This window comes from Schistocerca piceifrons, chromosome 1, assembly GCF_021461385.2.
Source record: "Schistocerca piceifrons isolate TAMUIC-IGC-003096 chromosome 1, iqSchPice1.1, whole genome shotgun sequence".
NCBI lineage: Eukaryota > Metazoa > Arthropoda > Insecta > Orthoptera > Acrididae > Schistocerca > Schistocerca piceifrons.
Genome location: NC_060138.1, coordinates 64,051,508 through 64,072,729, shown reverse-complemented (window position 1 = coordinate 64,072,729; position 21,222 = coordinate 64,051,508). Strand labels below are relative to the sequence as shown.

General features: G+C 43.7%; 1 protein-coding gene across 1 annotated transcript in view; it reads left to right on the top strand.

The window, feature by feature from the left end:
• Positions 1–1,098: 1,098 nt before the first annotated feature.
• Positions 1,099–21,222, top strand: part of LOC124782999 (leucine-rich repeat-containing protein 15) — a 109,361-nt gene continuing 89,237 nt past the window's right edge. The window contains exon 1 of the mRNA XM_047253988.1: positions 1,099–1,195. The gene's annotated coding sequence lies outside the window, so the exon portion shown is untranslated. The remainder of the gene's footprint in view (positions 1,196–21,222) is intronic.

Sequence of the window (21,222 nt, the reverse complement as noted above, 5' to 3'; positions counted from 1 at the left end):
AACTCACTTAAATCGTGATAACCTACCATAGTAGCAGCAGTACGCGATCTAACAACTGCGCCAGACACTTTTTGTCGTATACAGTCACTGCCGACCGCAGCGCCGTATTCTACCTGTTTTCATATCTCTGTATTTGAATAAGCATACCTATAACAGTTTCTTTGACGCTTCATGATTAAAGTTGTGTAAGCAACTTTTTAAATAAAATAAAATACAGATTGAAAGTTAATTAACCTTCACATAACGACTGAAAATCTCCTTTCATTATTTCTCAGTTTCAGGAATAATCACTGAAATGCGAAATAAATAGTTCAAACTGATATTCGTGTAAATCGCCGGCTACCAGCTAACGAAAAACGTTGTTCTCAGCCTCAGCGCTGCATTTTCCCAAGCAGAAAACCTAAAATCTCGCTGTGGCCTCCTTCTGAAATTTGCAAACAAGACATTATTGTCTCTCTGTATTTCTCGTACCTCTGTTATGTAGATACTTCTATACCAACATTCGCTTTAGTGTTATCTTTTCCTGCCTCGTTTTCATCCAATAAATACAGCACAAGCTCGTAGGCAAAGACGGAGAACCATAGCAGGCTGCTCGCGCCTTGAGGCAACATGCGGAAACCAGGACGCACATGCGTACAAGCGTTCTTTCCACAATTTTTTGTCCATGCACTTTTATTACCGTGCGTCAGTAGACGTGGGAAGAGGCATCGTGTGGACATAGCTTTACTGTGCCGGAACTTCTGTGGCATGTGAATCCCCGACACTATGCAATAATGCGGCAGACGACTGCTCGAGGTGGAGGAGGAGTTTCTGAGGGGAGCGAGGAAAGCGGCTTCCCGCGTCACCCTTCGCAGCCGACCTGAGCTGCCGATTGCAGGTGTGTACACAGAACAAATGAAGGTTCCTGGGTATATCAGTATATGGGCTTCCTCCTCCGCTCCCTTGCGGACACCTGTTGCGGAGTAGCAGGCTCGCTGAGGACGCGCGGTTGCGCAGAGGCGCCTGGAGTGTTTTGCAAAGCAGCTGGAGGGGCGCCCCAAGGTGACGCGTCCGGACACAGCTGTTGGCGCCGCCATGTTGCCAGCCCTGACCGCCGCAACGCGAGTCCCCAGCCGGGCGGCGAGAGCCGGTTCTGTGCAGTGCAGTTGCCGGTGGGTGCCCGAGTGAGTTGCAGGTCTACCGTCCGCTGTCAGAGGTACGTGACCACGCCGCGTGTCTTTGTACTGCGGAGAACCGAGCCACTGTTCTCGAATCACCTCGAGGAAAACGGTCTCTTAACACATCTTCAGCACGGATTCATAAAATATCGTTCTTGTGAATCGCAACTAGCTCTTTATTCGCACATACTAATGAGTACAATTCCAGTTCCAGAGAAAGCGGGCGCTGACAGGTCTAAATATTACCGAACTTTCCGTTTAATAAGTCATGCTTCTAACATACTAATACAATTCTTTGTAGAAGCCGATCTCGGGGAAGAGCAGCTTGGATTTCGGAGAAATGTAGGACCACGCGAGGCAATACTGTCCCTACGACTTATTTGAGAAGATAGGTTAAGGAAAGGGAAACATCCGTTTATAGCGTTTGTAGACCTAGAGAAAGCTTTTGACAACTTTGACTAGAATACTGGCTTTGAAATTCTGAAGGTACCACGGGTAAAATACAGGGAGCGTAAGGCTATTTACAATTTGTACAGAAACCAGAGGGCAGTTATAAGAGTCGAGGGGCATGAAAGGGAAGCAGTGGTTGAGAAGGGAGTGAGACAGGGTTGTAGTCTACTCTGACATTATTCAGTCTGTACACTGAGCAAGCAGTACAGGAAACCACACAGAAATTTGGAATAGAAAGTAAATAAAGTTCAGGGAGAAGACAAAACTGAATGGTTTGCCGAAGTCAATGTAATTCTGTCAGAGACAGCAAAGTACTTGGAAGAGTAGTTGAACGGAATGGCCATTGTATTGAAAAGAGGGTATAAGATAAACATCAACAGAAACAAAATAAGGATAATGGAATTATGTCGACTTAAATCAGGTAGTATAGAGGGAATTAGATTAGGAAATGAGACACATTAAAGTAGTAGATGAGTTTTGTCATCTGGGCAGCAAAATAACTGCTGGTGGCCTAAGTAGAGAGGATGTAATATGTAAACTAGCTGTAGCAAATAAAGTGTTTGTGAAGAAGGATAACTGGTTAACATCGAATATACATTTAAATTGTTGGTAAGAGTTTTGTGGAAGTATTTATATGGCGTGTAGCCAGTTGTGGTAGTGAAACATTGACGATAAGCATTTTAGACAGGAAGAGAACAGAAGCATTTGAAATGTGGTGCTGCAGTAGAACGCTGAAGATCAGATGGGTAGATCACGTAACTAATGAGGAGGTACTGAATAGAATTGTGGAGAAAAGAAATTTGTGGCACAACCTGACTAAAAAGGGGTCGGTTGGTGGGACATGTGCTGAGACATCAAGGGCTCATCAGTTTGGTATTGGAGGGAATTGGGAGGGGGGGGGGGTCGATAAAAATCATAGAGGGAGACCAAGAGATGGATTGTTGTTGGAGGGTTGTAGGTTGCAGCAGTTATTCGGAGATGAAGAGGTGTGCACACGATAGAGTAGCATGGAGAGCTGCATAAAACCAGTTTTAGGGCTGAAGACCACAACAACAACAACGCAATGAGTGCGATCCACATCTCAAATTGAATCCGCATGTCTATATTTCCAAAAGGCCGTTCCTCACAAGAGACATCTGACTAAGTTGCGTGCCTATGCAACACTCGTATCGCTTCAACTGTGAGACTGTATTCGTGACTTCTGTCAGAGAGGTCAAGTTCGTAGCAGTCGACGGAAAATCATCGAAACGGACGTTCCACAAGGAAGTGTTATACGCCCTCTCCCGTTCGTCATCTATTTAAACGATTTAGGTGACAATGTGAGCAAGTCTCTTAGACTGTTTGCGGATGATCCTGTCATTTACCGTCTTGTCCAGTCGTCAGAAGAGCAAATCCAATTGCACATTGACTTAGACGCTATATCCGCATGGTGCGAAAAGTGGCAATTGTGTCTGAATAAGGAAAAGCATGAAGTCTTCCTCATGAGTACGAAAAGAAATCTTTTAAATTTTGGTCACATGATAATTCACAAATATTTAAAGGCTCTCGAAAAACTAAAGCCAGCCGCTGTGGCCTAACGGTTCTAGGCGCTTCAGTCCGGAACCGCGCTGCTGCTAGGGTCGCAGGTTCGAATCCTGCCTCGGTCATGGATGTGTGTGATGTCCTTAGGTTAGTTAGGATTAACTAGTTCTAAGGCTAGGGGACTGATGACCTTAGATGTAAGTCCCATAGAGCATAGAACCATTTGAACCATTTTTTGATTAAACTAAATACCTAGGAATTACAGTTTCGAACAGCTTAAATTGGAACGATCACATAGGTAATGTGGGGGAGGAAAACCGAAGACTGCGTTTTATTGACGCAATAGTTAGAAGATGCAACAGGTCTACTAAAGAGACTGCTTACACCAAACTTTTCCGTCCTCTGCTAAAGTACTCCTGTGCGCTATAGGATCCTTACCACGTGGGACTGACGGAGGACATAAAAGAAAGTCCAAAGAAGGTCAGCTCGTTTTTTACTATCGTGAAATAGGGAGAGAGTGTCGCGGATATTACACGTGCGTTGGGGTGGAATAATAATTGCAGCTAGATCTTTTCACGAAATTTCAATCACTACCTTTCTCCTCCGAAAGCGAAAATATGTTACTGTCGCCAAGCTACGTAAGGGAAAATGATCATCGTAATAAAATAGCGAAATCGGAGCCCACAAATAAAGATTTAGATGTTCGTTATTCCTACGCGATGTTAGAGAGTGGAGCGGTAGAGAAAAACTCTGAAAAGCTAATTCGAAGAATCCTCTGTCAGGCACTTAAGTGAGAATTGCAGAGTAGTCATACAGGTGTAGATGTTCAAAAATTTTGGAACAATTTTTTACGCTGCTGTGTAATGAAATAGCTTGAGACCGAAAATCTCCTCTGTAGGAATCAAGATGGACTGCGCAAACAACGAGCGTGTGTAACGTAGCTCGCTCTGTTGATCTGCGAGAGACAAAAGGAAGCAAATATGGATGACCACATTGTTGCAGTATTCCTTGACTCTCGAAAGGCGTTCGACACAGATCAGCTCTCTCGTTCGGCGATCAAAATACGTGCACACCGAATATCACACAAGCTTTGTGAATGGATGGAAGGTTTCCTCACAACGAAGAGAAAGCTTCAGAAGTAAAAATAGCTTTGGAGGAACACCAAGGTGGTACTATAAGACTACCTCTGTACCTGACATACGAGGTCTGTTCAAAAGATTTCGTAACATTCGTAATTTTTGCGCCAATAGTGTCCTGGAGCGAAATGCGGTGGGCATCTCTGCACACGCCAGTGTTTAATGTGTAATTGCCGGAAGTTTCATTGTTCTATGTCTGTCAGTTATTGTTCAGTGCTGTATTGAGTAGGTCTCCATTAAGTTTTGCGTGAAACTCGAGAGAATCTTTACAGAGAGGCACCAAACGATCAGGAATCCCACGGTGATTGAGTGCGTAAGCCGTACTCGGTGTTACAGATGGTTCACACTGCCTGAAAATGGCGAGACGGATGTTAGAGATGACCCTCGTTCAGGACGCCTTTTGATGTCTACCGACGACGCTCAAGCCAGGAACGTCAACGAAATAGTGCGCGCCAGTCGAAAACTGACTGTCCGCGAGATTTGCAGAAGAGTGTAACATGACGTGTTGCGACTCCTGCAAGAAAACGTGAGAAGGAAACGCCGTGAAATGTGGCGAGACATTTCATGGCTCTTGTATCACGATAACGCACCCGCACATTCATCCCTTTTGGCGCGTAACTGTTGCACAAATAATGACGTCACTGTGCGGCCTCATCCTCCGCAGTCTCCAGATCTGGCCCCATCGGACGCTTTTTTTTATTTCCAAAGTTGAAAACCCATTTGAAAGGACGAAGATTTGCAACGATAGGCAAGCTAAAAGAAAATTCGCAGACGGCGCTTCGCGCGATCCAGCAAGAGGCGTACCAAGACTGCTTCCGGAAGTGAAAACGGCGTTGGGAGCGTTGTATCAATCGTGGAATAGAGTATTTCAGTATTTAGAAGGAGACCACGCACAATAAGTGGAAGGTAATTGTAGAAAAATTTTTTGGACAAAGTTCCGGAATTTTTTGAACAGATCTCCTATATATAGATGACCTAGTCCTAGTGGATAACGTCGTAACCTCCATCACGTTCTTCGGGTAATACGTCCGTACACAGAGAAGTCACAAGGCAAGAAAACTGTAGCGAAATGTAGGAAGACCTGCAGAGATCGACGCTTCGTGCTAGGATTGACAGTTGACCCTCGACAAATGTAACTCAATGCGCACAAATATTGTTTGATTACATGCATCCCAAAGAATCACTCGAAACAGGAACAACCATTGAATATATGGTTGGCCTTCTATATAAACAGATGCAACGTATTGCCGATTAGCAGGCTGAAAAACTCGACCATTGGCTCGAAAGTCCAACATCTGTTAAATATTTGGGCGTATGCGCAAGGAGCAACTTAAAATCAAAACTGATCGCAGGAAAGGCAGACGCCGCCAGTCTGATATTCATTTGAAGAATCTTCGGGACTGCTAATTGGGCATTGCTCTGGAGTCTGGGACTCTTTCGAGGCAAAATTGACAGAGGAAATGCGTTGTTGTTGTCTTCAGTTCTAAGATTGGTTTGATGCAGCCTTCCATGCTACTCTATCCTGTGTGAGTCTCTTCGTCTCCGAATAACTATTGCAACCTACATCTTTCTGAACCTGCTTACTGTGTTCATCTCTTGGTCTCCCCCCACTCTTCCCTCAAATACTAAATTGGTGATCCCTTGATGTCTCAGAATGTGTCCTATCAAACGATCCCTTCTTTTGATCGTGGCACCAATATCTTGTCTCCGCAATTCTATTCAGTATTTTCTCATTAGTTACGTGATCGACCCATCTAATCTTCAGCATTGTTCTGTAGCAGCACATTTCGAAAGCTTCTATCCTCTTTTCATCGAAACTGTTTATCGTCAATGTTTCCCTTCCATTCATGGCTACACTCAAGACAAATTCCTTAAGGAAAAACTTCGTAACACTTAAATTTATATTGGATGTTAACAGATTTCTCTTCTTCAGAAATGCTTTTCTTGCCATTGCCAGTCTACATTTTATATCCTCTATATTTCAGCCATCATCAGTTATTATCCTGCCCAAATAGCAAAACTCATCTACTACTTTAAGTGTATCGTTCTCTGATGATTCCCTAATTTAATTCTACTACATTTCATTATCTTTGTTTTGCTTTTGTAGACGTTCATGTGTTATCCTCCTTTCAAAATACTTTTCCTTCCGTGCAATTGCTGTTCCAAGTCCTTTGCTGTGTCTGACAGAATTATAACGTCACCGGCAAACCTCACATTTTTTTGTTTCTTTTCCCTCAGTTTTAATTCCTACTCCAACTTTTTGTTTGGTTTCCTTTACTGCTTGTTCAATGTACATGTTGAATAGCATCGGAGATAGGCTGCAACCCTGTCTCACTTTCACCGGCCGCGGTGGACGAGCGGTTCTAGGCGCTTCAGTCCGGAACCACGCGACTGCTACGGTCGCAGGTTCGAATCCTGCCTCGGGCATGGATGTGTGTGATGTCCTTAGGTTAGTTAGGTTTAAGTAATTCCAAGTTCTAGGGGACTGATGACCTCAGATGTTAAGTCCCATAGTGCTCAAAGCCATTTGCTTTTTGTCTCAATCTCTTTTTCAGCCACTGCTAGGCTACAACCCTGCCTCACTCTCTTTTCAACCACTGCTAGGCTACAACCCTGTCTCACTCTCTTTTCAACCAGTGCTTCCCTTTCAAGCCCGACTCTTATAACTGCCGTTTGGTTTCTGTACAAGTTGTAGATAGCCTTTCTCTCCCTGTATTTTACCGCTTCTACCTTAATAATTTCGAAGAGTATTCCAGCCAACATTGTCAAAAGCTGTGTCTATGTCTACAAATGCTATAAATGTAGGTTTGCCTTTCCTTAGCCTATCTTCTAAGATAATTAACAGCGTCCAAACTGATCTTCCTCGGATTCTACAATATACCATAATTTCCAAAGTAGGGGAGCACTTTCGGTCACAGATTCGTTTAGAAGGAGCGGGAGTGTCACGAAGATGCCGATGCAACTCCTTCCAGCGGCGGACGCTAAAGAATGGTGTTGTTTATCACGGTGTGGTTTAGTATTAAAGTTGCGGGAGCGTCATTTGCGAGAAGAGCGCAACAAGTGCTCGACGTGGGGGAGGAAGTCAAAGCTGCTTTTCGGGACAGTTATCCTGTGATGCCCACACTGGAATCAATATTTTATAGTCAAATGCGTACCAAAAAGGGGTTGCTTATCTCATAAATCCGATTGTAAAGTTGTGCAGTGCCTTGATTTGAATTTACGCTGGCTTGTGTACAGCGATGTCATCGTCATTAAGTGGTCGTCCGAGTTCACCAAAACGGAGGGATGTAACAGCAGACGGGGCAGCCCATATTTGCAATCGCGCTGCTGCCTGCTGATAGGCCCCACAATGGCGCATTGTGAGTCATAGGCGACCCGTTCAGCGCCGACGGCCAGTGCATTGTGATCGCTTCGTGACCGTCGCGTGGACACGTGCCGTCTGCGGCCGTATGGCGCCGTTCCACTTCCATTGTTTCCGGCTTCTGAGAAAACCACTCGAAATGTAGTCGCGGCCGAGCAATGGAAAAAAAAGAAAGAAATGCATAGCGTAGACCAGCAATGGCCGAAGTGCTAAAGGACGAACCAAGTAAAACTACAAATTACTAAATAATACACTACTGGCCATTAAAATTGCTACACAGAGAAGAAACGCAGATGATAAACGGGTATTCATTGGACAAATATATTACACCAGAACTGACAAGTCATTACATTTTCACGCAGTTTAGGTGCATAAATCCTGAGAAATCAGTACCCAGAACAACCACCTCTGGCCGTAATAACGGCCTTGATACGCCTGGGCATTGAGTCAAACAGAGCTTGGATGGCGTGTACAGGTACAGCTGCCCATGCAGCTTCAACACTATACCACAGTTCATCAAGAGTAGTGACTGATGTATTGTGACGAGCCAGTTGCTCGGCCACCATTGACCAGACGTTTTCAATTGGTGAGAGATCTGGAGAATGAGCTGGGGAGAGCAGCAGTCGAACATTTTCTGTATCCAGAAAGGCCCGTACAGGACCTGCAACATGCGGTCGTGCATTATCCTGTTGAAGTGTAGGGTTTCGCAGGGATCGGATGAGGGGTAGAGCCACGGTTCGTAACACATCTGAAATGTTCTGTTCAAAGTGCCGACAATGCGAACAAGAGGTGACCGAGACGTGTAAGGAACTGCACCCATACCATCACGCCAGGTGATACGCCAGTATGGCGATGACGAATACACGCTTCCAATGTGCGACCACCGCGATGTCGCCAAACACGGATGCGACCATCATGATGCTGTAAACAGAACCAGGATTCATCCGGAAAAATGACGTTTTGCCATTCGTGCAGCCAGGTTCGTCGTTGAGTACACCATCGCAGGCGCTCGTGTCTGTGATGCAGCGTCGAGGGTAACCGCAGCCATGGTCTCCGAGCTGATAGTCCATGCTGCTGCAAGCATCGTCGAACTGTTCGTGCAGATGGTTGTTGTCTTGCAAACGTCTCCATCTGTTGACTCAGGGATCGAGACGTGGCTGCACGATCCGTTTCAGCCATGCGGATGAGATGCCTGTCATCTCGACTTGTAGTGATACGAGGCCGTTGGGATCCAGCAGGGCGTTCCGTATTATCCTCCTGAACCCACCGATTCGGTATTCTGCCAACAGTCATTGGATCTCGACCAACGCGATCAGCAATGTCGCGATACGATAAACCACAATTGCGATAGGCTACAATCCGACCTTTATCAAAGTCGGAAACGTGATGGTACGCATTTCTCCTCCTTACACGAGGCATCACAACAACGTTTCACCAGGCAACGCCGGTCAACTGCTGTTTGTGTAGGAGAAATCGGTTGGAAACTTTCTTCATGGCAGCACGTTGTAGGTGTCGCCATCGCGGCAACCTTGTGTGAATGCTCTGAAAAGCTAGTCATTTGTATATCATAGCATCTTCTTCCTGTCGATTAAATTTCGCGTGTGTAGCATGTCATCCTCGTGGTGTAGCAATTTTAATGGCCAGTAGTGTATATCCCGGGATGCGAACGCTGTCCCAAGAGTTCTATGCTTCAGGCTTTTAACTTCTTGCCGAACGGTGAGGTTAAGTGATTAAGTTTACAAGGGAAGTATTCTCAAAGGAAATAGTGTTACGAGATGTTATTGCAGTTATCTGGAAAAGAAGGCTGCATTGCTTACATAAGTCTGAGAAATCATGGGGTGAAAATGGCCCAAAAACAATAATTATTGTTCCTCGAGAGGCACCAAGATGTCCACCTGAAGAACGGGTTCTTAGCAATATTGCTCTGCTCACCCAGTACGTAAAACTATTCACAGGTGGAAAATGTTATGAAGGACGTAGGTGCGTCGTCTTCTTACCGACTACAGTACTCTACGCCAGATGCTTCTCACAGGTTGTCTAAAATCCGGTGATAGCAATTCTTCAACCAGTTCTGTTGGAACTGGTTGTTATTTCGTTTCCGCTTTGCACGTCACCAAGACTGACAAGCATAGTAATGCAAGTCCGTAGTACTTCACCGCCGCGGAATGTTCAAACTATAACTGATTACGAGAACAGGCACTCTAAAGAATTACTCAGTGTTATCGAATATCGGTGTTCTGATTCTTTTGCACTTCAAAGTCTAGGCACCTGTGCCTGTTCCGCCTTCATTTCTCACTGCCCCCTCGTTCTGGGTCTTCGTAGGTCCCTTCTCTCTCCGCTGGTGAAGCATGGCGTGACGTGGAACTCTGCACTCATTCTTTGTAGCTGATGTTATCATAATGTTTTATTCTCTTCAATCTTTCCATTAATATTATAAATATCTATTTAAGTCTCCATATCATCGTTTCCTTTACGGTCTTCCTTGGCAGCATCTCTGACTCTCATGAAAAATGTCATTTCTGATGCTTGTAATTTACTTTGATAGCAATACAGATGTAGCCATGGTTTAAGAAAATTTTTAATTTTGCTTATTTCCGTATTTTGTTTTGGAATGCTTTGTTGATTAAACCGCATATTAATTGATATTAACCTTGTCCATGTCATAGCTTATATCGCATCCTAGAAATTTAAAGCTGGAGACCTGCTCAAGTGGAGCATTATCTATTATTATTTTTGAGCAGGTGTGGTATTTCTCACGATTTTACTTTTCTTTATTGAGAAGGCTGAGAAGGTTATATTCTCTTTTCCTAATTGACGTCGTTGATACTCAGCTTTTGTAACTCATCTTCACTTTTTCCAAAATTGTTACATCGTCTACACACATGATGAAATTAACACGTTTATCTCGAGTAATCTATATGCCCAGACTTGCTTCCTGTCTCCAGCTGTAAATAAAATCATTTGTCTTACACATTACACAAGGTTGGTGACAAGCCACAGCCATTTCCATGTCCCTTATTGGATGTTTTGTTATTGTCAACGTTTATTATTTTCTGTGTCCTTGGATAGGCTTTCTATAGACTCAGATTAAATGCCGTAATTTCTTTCCGTTCACACTGTCGACAAATTTTCCGATGTCAGTGAAAGGTATATGTGCCTCTAAACCGGCTGTTTATCGTTTCTCTGAAATTATTATTATGGTACAATGTGACAGCATCACTGCATATCCACATTATATGCAGGGTGTACATAAAGTTGGGGAACGCTTTCAATTATTTATTGCACAAGAACTAAGCATTGTACAAACGTCATACATATTGCATTTTAAAGAGAAACTCTGAAATTTATTTTAACAAATATTCGATATGCGAACCATGAGTGATGCGGCAGACGTCAATACAGTAATCGAATTCTTGCCATACCCGTCCCAACATGGCATCGTCGGCAGTGGCAGTCGCTTCCGGTATTCTCTCCCGGTGCTCTGCTACATAACGTGGTAGAGGCGGTACATACACCAGATCTTTAATGTGTCCCCACAGAAAAAAGTCACACGGAGTGAGATCTGTTGATCGGGGAGGCCATTTAATGAAACAGGTGTCCCCTTCTGTAGCATGGCCGATCCGTCAATGTGGCAGCTCCGTGTTCAGGTACCCACGAACTTCACGATGAAAATGGGGTCCAGTGCATTCGTGTGGATGCTTTGTACCCAAGATTCGACAATTATGCCTGTTCACTTTTCCCATTAGTGTGAAAAGTGGCTTCGACGCTAAAAGTTAAGCGATCAGTTGTTGCAACTGTGAACAAAACTCAAACGCTTGTTTTTGTCGTCGCAGTTGAGCTTCTGCACTACCTCCAGTTTGAATGGTTTCATAGACAGCTTCTGTCGCAGGACTTTCCACACTGTCACTGGAGCCATTTCGAGTTCACTCGATGCACGAAACACCGATTTCTTTGGACTCCTTATGAATGTCTCTCGTACGCGCTCCACATTCCAACACACAGAAAGCTCGCTCCGCACCTGAGCTCATCATGTCTGTGCCTAGCGCTGACTATCGGCAAATTACCAAACTACGCTGTGGCGGGATACATGAAAGAAGAAAAAAAAAAAAACTTTCAGGGTTTCTCTTCTAAATGACATGTGTATGATATATGTACAATTTTTGGTTCTTGTGCAATTAATATATGAAAGTGTTCCCAGACTTTATGTACCCTGTATATTGATTCTTTTTAATGCTATTTGAACCGAAGTACATAAGTGTTTGCCTGTCCAAGGCCTTGATGTATAAGCTGCACTGTGACAACAGCAAAACTTAAGTCGGTGACAGAAACAATATCCTCCTTAAAATTGGGGTGCTAAACCACAAGTGACGAAAACAACAACATTGAAAGTTGGATACTCCGCTGACGAATAGTTCCTCCCGTGTGGCAGAAATACGCCACGCCAAGCAAGCTGAGGCAGCACTCAAAGAAACGTGCAGACTGGCCACCGTCTGTCTGAAACCATGTTCCACACATAAAGTGCAGAACATGGCTAGAACTGTAACCCTACAGTTCGAGGGAAACAACTTCCTACAAAGAGGGAATGAAGCCACTTGACTGCAGACCTATTATTTGGTATTTGGCCAGCTACTCAAAAGGCTGAAATTAAGAACCAACTGAAGACTATGAATACCAAACTCAGCCTCCAGTGGAGATAATGATCAAAAGACTGTGTCCGGATGAAACCGTCACAAGAAGTAGCGTCTTGACAAGTGTCGGCATTGCAGCCGGAGACAAAGAGGACAGGAAAGTTTCCATATTGCACCGAGTAACGCCGTGTACTGTAGCGGCCTACTTGAAAATGCCAGGAAGTCTGTGCTCTGACCAGTGGCGTATGTGTGTGTGTGTGTCACACGAGCCGGCCTTCTAACGTTACGCGAGGTGTCTACCTGGGAACAACTCCGTCTTGGGTTACCATTAGCGAAACACCTGCGTAATCGGTTATCCCGCCCCCACCGCAAGGCTAGCGCCGGCATTTAAATTCACTGTCCGCCTTGTGGCGAGGCGCCAGGACGCGTACCGCCATACTTACAGTGTGTAAACTTTTAGATGGCAGACCTCTCACTAGTCCTGAATCGGTAGAAGTCGGTAAACGTCGGGAGGCTTCGGTAGGGTGCGTGTTTTTATCGTGCAGTTGTGCAAAACATTATCAAAATGAGTGAAGAGGTAGTTGCTGGCCCACCTGCTGTGCGCCCGTGCTTGGCAACGGAAGAAATCTCGGAAAGTTGGTGACCGATTGATTTAAAATTTTGGCACAACGGTTTTTAGGAATACGCCCGTGGTTTTATATACTTTAACACGTTTGCGAACCGTGTTGCGAATAGTGTTAGTAGTGAAGAAATAATAGAACAAAACGCCATGCCTGACGCGGCACTTTTTCACGCATCTCGATGTTTACCGCGTCATATCCCCTGAATTATATGTCGTAAAGAGACATAAATTTGCCGGCGCATTTACTGATATATGGGGATACTGTATGCAAAATATGTTGGGATTAGAGTTAATGGTAACGAAATAATACATTAAAACGTCATGCATACTGCGGCAGATTTACGGTATGTACTGAGAAAATGTAGTAAGCGACAACCTTTTTTCCTTTCATTATTTTGTGGGGGGTGTCAGCGAGAAAAATGTTCTTAAAGGTTTTAAACTGTATGTAACGTTGGTTGCTAGTCGCTAAGTGCTCTCATTCTCAAATAGTGGATGCATAAATCTGGGTATTTTCCCGCGGTGGCATCTCATTGTTTATGACGTCATATCTCCTCAAGAATGTCTCTTATTTCTTTTTTTTCGGCTAGGAACCTTCGTGGGCGTACAGAGAACAAATCACCAAAATTTCATCGCAATCGGATGAATGGTTTGGGAACGCCCAGAGGGCAGACATACATACATTCATTTTTATACGTAGAGATTGACAGTTAACGTTATACTATACGACCTGTTGAAGTATATTTAAATTTTATAATTAATAGTTTAACATTGCGGGGAATGATATAAAAAAAAAGGTTACGAACAGTGGTAATCGAACCCAGGTCCACTGCATGACAAGCCTGTGCCTAATCAATTGCGCTACGCATGCTACAGTAACCCAACTGTTGAAACATTGTCCATTACTCTTTTCGGGCGTTCAGAGAACAACTCACTAAAGTTTCATTGCAATTAGATGAATGGTTTGTGAGCGCATAGTAGACAAACATACATACATTCATTTATATATAGATTTTAATGTACATAACGATTTCAGTTTCGTTTACGAACAACATTTACAGCGAGTTTTACTTCCAAGCATTTCGTCTTCTTTCGTGTAAGCATGACGCGCAATTTGCAGTGCCAGCACTGCAACTGGTAGGCGTGCCTTGTCTCCCTCCAACGGCTTCTCTCCCTTCGCCAGCCAATGCATGCTTCCTCCTCTCCCCGCACTCCCCTCACAACTCTGTCTTACAGTTAACACACTGTACTGACGTCAGAATGCGACTGCGTTGCCCTCATTGCCGCACCACCATCAGTCGATTGTACTTTCTTCCTGTCACGTGGTCCAACAGGCAGAGAAAAGAGCAGATTCTGAAATAAGGCAAATCGATTACTGCGCACTTCTCCAAATGATCAACTACACGGAAGTAACGTTTCGTTTGAGTATGATCGTTTTCCGATTATAGTATTTAGCAGTATCCGTATGAAACAAATGTGATTCATGTCACTATCTGGGAAATTCAAGCAGACCACAGGGAGCGGATAAAAATATACAAACACCACAAACACAACACATTATCAAGCCTAACACTGTGTACGAAAACCGTTTGCATTCAAAACAACTTCTAGTTGTCTACATCTACGTCTGCGTGATTACTCTACTATTCACAATAAGGTGCCTGCCAGAGGGTTCAATGAACCACCTTCAAGCTGTCTCACTAACGTTCCATTCTCGAATTGCGCGCGGTATAAATTAGCACTTCAATTTTTCTGTGCGAGCCCTGATTTCTATTATTTTATCGTGATATTCATTCCTCCCTATGTAAGTGGGTGCCAACAGAATGTTTTCGCAATCGGAGGAGGAAATTGGCGATTGAAATTTCATGAAAAAATGCCGTCGCAACGAAAAACGCCTTTGTTTTAATGGTTGACACTTCAATTCACGTATCATGTCCTTGGCACTATCTCCCCTATTTCGCGATAATACAAAACGAACTGCCCTTCTTTGAACTATTTCGATGTCATCCGTCAGTCCCACGTGATGCGAATCCCACACCGCAGAACAGTACTTCAGAATTGGGCGAACAAGCGTGGTGTAAGCACTCTCTTTAGTAGACCTGTTGCACCTTCTATGTGTTGTGCCAGTGAATCGCAGTCTTTGGTTTGCTCTACCCGCAACATCATGACTGCTCCAATTTAGGTTATTTGTAATTGTAATCCCGAAGTATTTAGTTGAATTTACAGCCTTCAGATTTGTCTGACTTATCGTGTGATCGAAATTTAGCGGTTTTCTATTATACTCATGTGAATAACTTCACACCTTTCTTTATTCAGTGTCGATTTCGACTTTTCGCACCATACAGATATCTTATTTAAGGGGCTCCGGAACGCCCTATACTTGCAATGTTAAAATAACGCTTATAAATTACATCTTTCCTCACAAAGTATTTGAGGTAGGAAGTTGAACTTTTTACAGATTATTTATTGGAATATGGGCTACAACTTAACACAAAGTTTGAAACAAATATGTTTGGAAGATACTTAGAAAACATGTAATTAGTATGAGAAAATAAAAGTTTTGGGAATCGAGCGACAAAGATTGGATTAACTTTTTAGTGCATTCCAGGTCCATAGGATGGATTATCTTCATCCTTTGCAAACTCCTCCTCCAGCTTCCTCTTGTTCCTCCTCCTGTTTACTCTTGCTTGTATTTCTAGACTCTTTACAGCCCTGTCTGCAGCCCGAAGGCGTTCCTTGTCTAAAGCAAGCATCGCTCGTTGTTGTGTTCGTAGATTTTGCTACCATTTTCTTCAGTTGCAGTTACTGCAACACTGTTCCAAAAGGTGGTCATGTATGAACACTTATCACATTTCAGTTGTATTTCACGAGCAAGTCCTACGTGCTTTATTATGGAGAGTTCCAGACCAACTTCACTACAATGAATACATCTTACACAGTTTGAAAAAATTCCTTTGAGAACCGACATATCAAATATTTCATTCACATCCGATTCGCCCATAAAACATTCATAGTTTTCACTCATTGAACCAAGCTTCTTCTGTGAAGTATTTTCTTTCCCACTTTGACTGCTATGGGCAAGTGTACTTGAGAGGTTAGGTTCACTCACTTGGTTATCGTCTTTATTGTTTACAGTAAGAACACATACCTTTGGCTTTCCAACATTTCTCCTTTTCTTAAAGGCCTTCAGAGGATTTCTAATAACTTTACTTTTACTCATTATTATACTTCAACAAAACAGAGACTCAAGAAACAGAATTAATTACGAATATTTTCGAGATAACGACAGAGTAAATAAACATGAAACAATCGACAATCACACCAGCGATATATATTGAACCATCACAGGTTAGCCACAACACATACTTTATCTCACATCACTAAAATGTACCTGATGAACACGGACGTTAATAATAACACCATTTGACAGCAGTTTAACAGCGCCACAGTGGGTCACGCCCATGTAGAACACATTTCAAAAAAAATTTAAAAATAGTTGTAGTCTTCGGAATTGAATAAATTATATATCTATTAAAAGGTAATAGTCTGCAGATTCAGAAAACGCAAAAAAGTAAAAATTGATCTTTTCATGATTTTGAGCCTTTCCGGAGCCCCTTAAATCCTTTTGCGATTCCTTTCGGTCATCTGATGACTTTACAAGACGGTAAATGACAGTATCATCTGCAAACAATCTAAGAGGGCTACTCAGATTGTCTCCTATGTCGTTAATATAGATCAGGAACAATAGAGGGCCTGTAACACTTCCTTGGGGAACGCCGGATATTACTTCTGGCCGGCCGGTGTGGCCGTGCGGTCTAGGCGCTTCAGTCTGGAACCGCGTGACCGCTACGGTCGCAGGTTCGAATCCTACCTCGGGAATGGATGTGTGTGATTTCCTCAGGTTAGTTAGGTTTAAGTAGTTCTAAGTTCTAGAGGACTGATGACCACAGATGTTAAGTCCCATAGTGCTCAGAGCCACTTGAACCATATTACTTCTGTTTTACTCGATGACTTCCCGTCTATTACTACGACCTTTTTGACAGGAAATCACGAATCCAGTCGCACAACTAAGGCGATATCCTGTAGGCACACAGTTTGGTTAGAAGACGCTTGTGAGGAACGGTGTCGAAAACCTTCTGGAAATCTAAAAATATGGAATCAATTTGACATCCCCTGTCGATAGCACTCTTTACTTCATGAGTATAAAGAGCTAGTTGTGTTTCACAAGAACGACATTTTCTGAATCAGTGCTGACTATGTGTGAGTAAATTGTTTTCTTCGAGGTAATTGATAATGTTCGAACACAGTACATGTTCCAAAACCCTAGTGCAAATCGACGTTAGTGATTTGGGCCTGTAATTCAGCAGATTACCCTTATTTCCCTTTTTGGGTATTTGTGTGACATGAGCAATTTTCCAGTACTTAGGTACAGATCTTTCTGTGAGCGAGCGGTTGTATATAATTGGTAAATATGGAACTATTGTATCAGCATACTCTGAAAGGAACCTGACTGGTATACAATCTGGACCGGAGGCTTTGCCTTTATTAAGTGATTTAAGCTGCTTTGATATGCCGAGGATATCTACTTCTATGTTTCTCATCTTGGCAGTTTTTCTTGATTGGAATTCAGGAATATTTACTTCGTCTTCTTTGGTGAAGGAGTTTCGGAAAACTATGTTTTATAACTCTGATTTAGTGGGACTGTGATCAGTGACTTCACTGTTGTTATCGCGCGGAATGGATAAACTCAAGTTCTGTACGGTTTTCAAGGGGATCGTGTACCATTCTTTCTTCAAAATAGTGGCAAGTTCAAGTTAAGATGATGGAGGTTGTCTTCAAAGTAGAACACAAAGACTCGATAATATTGAGACCTGTAGACTGTGATGCTCAAGAGAGACGTGACAGTTCACCCTCGTTCACCAATCCTAGACGATGCGAGCTTGGTGACCGGAGGCACTGTCGTCTTGGAAAAAACCCGTCACCATTGGGGAACAAATACTATACAGCGGAATCGACCTGCTAAGCCAGAATGGTCGAATAATCATCGGCAGTAATGCGACGTTGCAGAGTAGCCATTGGGGGCCGAGGAATACCACGATATGGCTGCCAAAATCATTACCGAATATCCGCCACTTTTCAGTCTTAGGGAGTTGGAAACACTGTGCAGCAAGACTTTCTTCCTTTGCCCCAAAGTCCAGGTTTTATGGCTGCGGCACAGCCTTTTTCCTGTTACGAGTACTTGCATCACTAACGAGTGGTTTTGGATGTCCAACACGACCTGCAATTCCGTGCTTATGAAGCCCCCTTTGTGTTGTTTAGATGCTCATAGGGTTCGCGAGTGCGACTTTTACTTCTGCAATGACTTTTGTAGGTGTCGTCCCCTATTTTTTGTCACAATTCTGTTCAGTGACGGACGGTCGCTCAACACACACTTTGGTCCGCGTTGTGGCTTAGCGGATGATGTTTCGGCTTTCCGTGCATGCGGCATAAATCTTCAATACAGTGCCTCTTTGAAACAGCAAACGTTTTGCCTTCCTTGGCTACGGAAGCAGCCGCAGCATGAGCGCAATCAATTATCCCACTTTCAACTTCACTTGGTTCTGAAGTAATGCTCTCAACTATATAAAACATAGTTGCGCCCACCGTCAGCAGGTACTTGTTGCGCTGTGAGTATATTGGACAGGTGCTGTTCGTGGTCAAATACAACAGCGCAATCTGAAGATTTGGCTAGCACCTGCATTTATGTTAAAGTATGCATTTATGGCGGTGTTTCCATATTTTTATCGAGTCCCCGTGTGATTAACACCGACAGTTTTGGGATCAAACAGTAAAAGTACTGCCGTTATAGCGACGCAGTTTCGATTTGGTCGTACACAAATGAGTAGAAACGCAGGATAACTTGGAACTTCGTGCTGATCAGGGAAACAGGATAACTTGACATTGTGACCAGTAGGTGGCCACATAAGAGAATGCTAAGTAACCTTGCCATAAGCCCTTCAGCTGTCTCGAGACAACACGACTTGGCTTAATACTATATGCGGGTCAGCAAGAAGCAACACCTGCCTGGAAATGATAGTTTGACCAAAATAGGATAAATGTGGCCTTAAAAAACCTTCCACAAAAATTCTTTTACATGCGAAAAGTAGCGGTTCAAGATGGTTCAAATGGCTCTGAGCACTATGGGACTTAACATCTGAGGTCAACAGTCCCCTAGACTTAGAACTACTTAAGCCTAACTAACGTAAGCGCAATACACACATCCATGCCCGAGGCAGGATTCGAACCTGCGACTGTAGCAGCAGCGCGGTTCCGGACTGAAGCGCCTCGAACTGGTCGGCCACAGCGGCTGGCTCGAAAAGTAGTCAACACCATATGTTGAACATTGTGCTAATACAGAAAGGAAAATACTTTAAATTCCACTGCTTGTTGAATTTCTTGAACATAATGAGGTGACAGGCTCCTGCGAAATTGTGGAGTACTTGGGCACATATGAGAATAACCACGTATTATTGAAACTGTTTAAAGTGATCAACACACGGTCTACGTATGGATAGAAGCAGTGGCGGATACAGAAAAACCTCGGGGAGGGAGGGGGGGGAGGGGGGAGGGCGCTAAACATTACGGTGACTCTGCACCTTCGATTAGAACAGTTCATAAGTGGTTTCAAAATATTCTGAGTGGGCACAAGTTATGCTGAACGTCCTGGACGCCCTGTGGAAATCATTGATAAAATCCATCATATGGTGATGGATGACAGAAGAGTTAAGGTGCGTGAGATTGCTAGTGCTGTGGACATCTCCAGTCAAAGGGTACGTAATATTTTGCATAAACATTTGGACAGCAGAAAGCTATCCGCAAGATGGGTTCCGCGATTGCTCACGCTTGACCGAAAACGGAATCGTGTGAAGTGTTGCAAGGATGGTTTGCATCTGTTCAGGAAGAATCCGCAGGACTTTAAGCGTCGTTTCGTCACTGTGGATGAAACATGGATACATTACTATACTGCTGAGACCAAAGAACAATCTAAACATTGGGTTACCAAGGGAGAATCTGCACCAAAAAAGGCGAAGACCATTCCTTCGGCCGGAAAGGTTACGGCGACTGTCTTTTGGGATTCCCAAGGGATAATCCTTATCGACTATCTGGAAAGGGGCAAAACTGTTACAGGTGCATATTATTCATCGTTATCGGACCGTTTGAAAACCGAGCTGCAAGAAAAACGCCGGCGATTGAACCGCAAAGAAGTCGTTTTCCATCATGACAATGCACCAGCACACACCTCAGCAGTTGTGATCGCAAAATTGATGGAAATAGGTTTCCAACTCATTTCACATCCCGCCTATCCTCCAGACATGGCTCCCTCGGACTACTATTTGTTCCCCAATTCGAAGAAATGGCTGACGGGACAAAGATTTTATTCAAAAGAGGAGGTGATTGCAGCAACTAATAGCTATTTTGCAGACTTGGACAGTTCCTATTATTCGGAAGAGATCAACAAATTGGAACAACGTTGGACAAAGTGTATAAATCTAAAAGGAGACTATGTCGAAAAATAAAAAAAGGTTCACCCCCAAACACGTAAGTAGTTTTTATTTTTGCACGGACTTTTCAAACGCCCCTCGTATTCTCTTCTTGTTGAGGCCGCTCCTGCCGTGGTGCGGTCCTAGTCAGCGGACTATTGACTGACGTCGTCTCACTGCCTTCTCTGCTGTTGCGTTCTTCGTCTTCGTGCCGGCGGTTTCATTACGCTGGAACAAAGTCTTAATTATCATCTCGAATAAATCTAACTGCGATCACTTGGTGATGGAGCTAGTAATCCTCTACACATTCTCTTGGCAGAGACCTTGGTTGTAGAAGTCTGCATTTTGGTCGGTCAGGAAACGTTCCACCTGGAAAGCATTCTGGAAATGCCTACAACACAATGGTTTCTTCATCCGAGGAACGATTGTAACTCTCTAGGTTTATACTTCTTTTATTGCTGTGTAGACGGTGCACCATAACGTTTGTGTAACCTCTCTTAAACTTGTAATTGTGTAATATTACAGAGTAATATTGTCCGCCTCCGTAGACGAGTGGTCAGCACGGGTGACTGCCAAGTGGAGGATCAGGTCTCGGTTCCCGCTAGTACCAGAGATTTTTCCTTGATGCCAGGGGTGGTTGGTAGCGGTTTCAAATCCAAGAAATTCATCAACGACCGAGAGAGCGGTGTGCTGACCAAATGCCTCTCCATACCAAATCGGATGACGCCAGTGGCAGAGGTTAACACGGCAGTCGATCGGGCCAGATTGGTCCGTGTAGGGTGAGAACTCGGAATTTTGTCTTACCCTTTACAGCGTAATATTCCGATGTA